Source organism: Pundamilia nyererei, unplaced genomic scaffold, assembly GCF_000239375.1.
Source record: "Pundamilia nyererei isolate P.nyererei 1_Seehausen unplaced genomic scaffold, PunNye1.0 scaffold00015, whole genome shotgun sequence".
Lineage (NCBI taxonomy): Eukaryota > Metazoa > Chordata > Actinopteri > Cichliformes > Cichlidae > Pundamilia > Pundamilia nyererei.
In genome coordinates, this window is record NW_005187416.1 from 6141683 (window position 1) to 6147018 (window position 5336).

General features: G+C 41.4%; 2 non-coding genes across 2 annotated transcripts; one reads left to right on the plus strand and one right to left on the minus strand.

Moving 5' to 3' along the window:
• Positions 1-437: 437 nt before the first annotated feature.
• Positions 438-510, plus strand: trnav-cac (transfer RNA valine (anticodon CAC)). The gene has a single exon. It is a non-coding gene; the product is annotated as a tRNA-Val (tRNA).
• Positions 511-1811: 1301 nt separating this feature from the next.
• trnav-aac (transfer RNA valine (anticodon AAC)) lies at positions 1812-1884 on the minus strand. Its single transcript has one exon. It is a non-coding gene; the product is annotated as a tRNA-Val (tRNA).
• Positions 1885-5336: the final 3452 nt, after the last annotated feature.

A 5336-nucleotide genomic window follows, 5' to 3' on the forward strand; every position in this document is an offset into this window, starting at 1 on the left:
CATGATAAGGTGGGGCCAGGTTTCACAATGAACTCACCCGAAACTCTGGCTGATTGGGACCCACACCCAGTTTCACACCTTGGCCCAGGCGATTAGAGGATCATCAGGGGTCCTTTTGTCCCTCTGTGGGGGGAAACTCCCACTAGGTTTATATCTGGGACTCTCCACCATTTGACCTTAGAACTGAAGAAGCTTCTTGGATGAGAGGTGAAACGTCTTCAAGTAACTTAAAGAATTCCAGACGCTTTTCTTTGCAAGCTCCTTTGAGTCCGGCAAATACTCTCACAGCCCGTTTGTCGTCTTTGGAAAACACGAAGAAGGTCTCGCACTTTGGACTTTAGATCGTTTAATTTTACTACTATAGAAATGACTGCAGTTAACGTTGTTTCTTTCTTGGTAATACATATTTTTGGCTACGTCGCCCGCTCAGACTAGCAGTTTCCGTAGTGTAGTGGTTATCACGTTCGCCTCACACGCGAAAGGTCCCCGGTTCGAAACCGGGCGGAAACATATTTTTATTGCTTTTCTTTTTTATTCTTGATTTTTTCCTCATATTCAAATATATCATACATATGTAGGTTATAAAAAACTAAATAGGATGTACCGACATGTTTCACAAGAAAAACACATCAGTGTGATGTCCACGAATTACTTTAATTTTGATCACACAGCAAGAAACAGCGCCCCCACAAACACGCGTGTGGCCACAAATATATTACACCGGTACAACGTTGAAAGGTTTAGTACATAAGCAGCGAGGTAGTATTTAATAAATAAGGTTATGCTGTTTCACATTGGTCTTCCTATGACCTTTCATCATCATCATCATCTTTATTAATGAAGCACTGTAAAACAACCACAGCTGACACAAAGTGCTGTACATTGGAACTAAATAATAAAATTACATATGATATAAATAAAAGAAAAAAAAGTAACATATTTAATTTGTTAGTTAATAATTAATTTAAATACAAGATAAACTAAGTCTCAGTGAGGCCAATAGCCAAAGAATAAAAATAGGTTTTGAGATGCGTTTTAAAGAAGTGAAGAGGCCTCTCTAACGTGGAAGGACAAGTTATTCCATAATTTAGGAGCCACGATAGTAAAGGCCCCATGGCCTCTGAGCTTCCTCCTGGATCTCATTACTTCCAGAAGAAGATGGTCAGCTGACCTAAGAGACCGACAGGGTGTGTAGGCACGACGAAGCTCAGAGAGGTAAGGCGGAGCAAGATTGTTAAAACATTTAAAAACAAACATAAGAATTTTAAAATTAACTCTAAAAGGCACAGACAGCCAGTGCAGGGAGGCCAGGACAGGGTTATATGCTCTCTTTTACGAGAGCATATAACCATAGCAGTGTACAGTTACAACAGATGGGAAGAAATTAAAGCATAGATCGCTGTTTCGAGGTGCTGCCTAGAAAGAACCAACTTCGCTCTTGCCAGTCACCTTAAATGATAAAAACCGAACTTCACCACTGCTCTAATTTGTCTGTCCAACTTAAAATCGAGGTCAGTAACAACAGGTTTAAAAAAACACACTTCCAAGGGTAACAAATCCACAGACATGGACTCACGTAGACCGACACCTCTGTTTTCTTTTCACGCATATTTAAAAAGTTTAATGTCATCTCGACATGTCAAGATGAGATCCCACCCTTCTTTATATAGAAGGGTGGGATTATATATATATAATTGTATTATACATAACCTGTCACTACATATTAAATAAATATATTATTATATAAATATAGCCTTTTCACACATCACATGTATGTTTGTTATACAAAAAAAACGTCTTCTAGCAATAAGTGTTTCCGCCCGGTTTCGAACCGGGGACCTTTCGCGTGTTAGGCGAACGTGATAACCACTACACTACGGAAACGCCTGACGCTGAAGGACCGAATGGAAAATTATGGCGCTGTTTCCACACTTTGTGGATCTCGCGGGCTGTCAAACCGAAATGTATCAACATTGTTTTCACAGAAACTCAGTGCATATAAGCATACTCAACGTTTTCAAAGGCAGCTTAATGTTTATTATATTCTATAATACCCACTAACTCCTGTAAACTCTTAATATGCATTTTTATTTATTTATTGGTGCCATTTTTAAAATTCACACCATCATTTAAATTTGGATACCCAAATTAAATGTTTTGCTGCTAGTAAAAAACTACTCAAACAAGTGCTGAGATCATTTCTATGGTCCAATCATTTTCTGCCTTCTCCAAGATAATCAGCCTTTACTGCATGCTTTACATCTCACTGGTCTTCTGTCTTTCAGACACTCAGCCATGCAACCCACCTCCCCACTCTGGTGTGTGGAATGACCAGGGTGATGAGCTCCAAGCCTCCATCTTCATCGGGACTCTGCAGGGTCCTCTCCTAACTGCTTCGATGGCTGGGATTGTTTCTTCTATAATGGGTCATCTGAGTTAATTGCTAGATGGTTTAATTTATTTCTGTATTTTAATAAATCATGGGCAGTTTTTCCACATGATCCCTCCTTATTTAACTATTTTGTAGATAATCTAATTAAAAAATATCAACGAAGGGCAACAAGGTGATAAGAATACAATTTTAACTGCAAGCATCCATTCAGTGAGAAAAATGAAGCTCCAAATCACTGATGACAAACAGTTATTAACAAGGAAAACTGCTTAATACCCGAGGGATCACTTTAAAGTAACAAACAGAAACACAAGGACTGTAGTCACATGTCCAGGGCAAGATCCTGATCTCTGAGCTGTTCTCCCGAGTGTGAATATTAAATATAAAACACTATAAACACACACAGGGTGCATGAAGTGCAAACTTTTTGATAGCCCCCCCTTTGTTTTAAAAGACCTTCCCCCAACACATCCTTCAACCACGCACACACATTTTTTGTTTTCAAACTCCATTGCAGTTTATTCCACACCTCAAAACTTGTGTAAGCGATTAAACAAATAAAAGTTAACTGCAATGAATTACACTTTGCAATTATATAAACCACTAACTCTTTTGAATAACAGCAACCAGGCTGTCTCAATGCGGTGTGTGAGTGTGCACGGCAAGTCTGCATGTGTGACTGCACACGCGCACACATTGCACTGGGACAGCCTGGTTGCATCATATTCAAAAATTTTTTAAAAATCATCCTTAGTAGTTGACGTTTAACTTTCAACACATTCCACGTCTGGTCCAAGTTTCATAGATGTCTACTCTAATATTCCACAAAAAGTAAAGGACAAGTCTGCTTAAATTTAACAAACTTCAAGGAGTGTAAGAACATCATATAAAAAATATATTAAAAAACATCTGTGATTGCTGACATGAATTTCTCAACAGATTTCCTCAACAGATGCATGTGTCAGGATCTGTGTCCTGTTTAGCCTGAGAAAGTGTCCTTTAGTGTCACGGTTCTGGGTCCGTTGGACCCGGTATTTTGAGTTTATTATGTTTTGGTTTATTTTTGCATTATGGATTGTTTTCTGATGTTCTGGTGCTTTGTTTATTACTATCATTATGGATCTGTTTCTGTTATTCTTGGTGAGGGATCAGTTCTTAGGTTTTGGGTTCTCATGTGTATTGCAGTTTCTGTTCAGTGTCTAGTCCGTCTCTCAGTGTCATGTCTGCATCTGGTTTAGTAATTCTTGTTTCTTGGGATGGTCAATTTGGTAAAGTGTTGGGCATCTTTCTTTGCCTTTAGACAACAATTCTGATGGCAAAAGAGCCAAACGGGACAGGCAAAAAAAAAAAAAAAAGTAATTCTTGTTTCCTGTCTTATTGTGAAAGTCTTTGTCTTATGTTAGTGTGTGCAGCTTAGCTCCCCCGTCTCGTTAGCCCTGATCTCCCCCAGCTGTGTCTCCCTTCTGTGGCCCATTCCCTCATTACTACCCTGTGTATTTAAGCCCTGTGTTTTCCCATGCTCGGTGTTGTGTCGTACCCTCAGATCCTGCCTGTGTGTTCCAGTTAGTGTTGTCATGTTTTGGTTTCTGTTTTGTTGGTGCCAGCAATAAAGCTGTGGTTTTCAGTTATATTTCCGTCTGAGAGTCCTGCACTTGGATCTACATCTCCACCTGCCCGCACACCGAGCCCTGACATTTAGCCTGTTAGGCAGAGAACAACAGTCCGCAGCCTACGCAGGTGGCCTTGAGGAAACGGGCAGGAGAGACAGTTCTTTCTCGTATCTCTGGGAAGAATTGTTGTTGTTCTCGTCGGCGCCAACCTTCAAGTGTTATCAGCCTCGGCCTTCAAGCTTCCAGCTGGCGTGTCCATCACTGGTCTCCAGGTGTATCTCCTGTTTCAAAGCCGTGAGTTCCTCCAAGATCTTTCCCATATTGCGTTCAGTAAGAACAGTCTGAGTACTCGCAGCTCTTCCCACATTTTCGATATTAACGACAGGCCTTGTGGGGTTTTAAACAGCATTCACCACTTTCCGATAAGCCAGGGCCAAGCCAGCTCCGATCAGCAAGAGGCCCATTATCATGGTTCCAAATAGTTACATGTCTTCAATGTCCTTCATAGACAGTCCCGCTAGGCACGCGAGGTGCCACTTCTGCCACCCGTCCATCGTGTATCCAGCAGGGAATGTCCCTCCAAGACACTCGGCCTCTCCCAAACCCAGGCTTCTCGTCGAGAAGAGAGTTTCAATTGCATTAAGGGACCAGTTGATCAAATCCAGTTCTTCTTCTTTAGGTTTTAGATAACAAGAGTGAGAATGAGAGGCTCTCTCAGGGTTACAGTTAGATGAGACTAGAGAAGGACATAGAAGCAGCAAGCAGGGAAGGAGGGGGTGAAAGATGCATCCGCCTCCTCCAAGAGCCAAAGCAGAAACAGAACCAATAGATTATTAAAATAAAACAGAAATATATACCTGTACCTGAGTCTGTCCAGTCTCCAGTGTGAATCCTTCAGTCCAGCCTAGAGCAGTTCCACTCCTGAGTCTACTGGACCAAGCTAAGGTCCAGCTCCAGCAGATGTGAAGGGTTAAAATTCAGAGCTGATGCCAGAGAAGCACATCCTTCCTCGGTAATCAGCCTGCACATCAAGCAACATAAATAAACAGACCTTTGTAAATGGACTGGTACTTGTATAGCACACCTCTATGAATATCTGATTCATAGGAGATCAAGTTGCCTTTCTGCAGCTGCCCAAAAGCCAGTTTTCCTGCTCTCTGGACTCCAATGTGAATCTGCCTCAGCTTCTCTGTCATGCTTTACCTTCATCACTTTGGCCTGAGCCATGAGGAAGTAAATGTATATTTCAGTCAGTGCCTTTGGCAGCTGTCCCCTCTCTATAGTATTTAATACATCCCCCAGAACTGTAGCAGTGATGCAGCAGAACTGTAGCA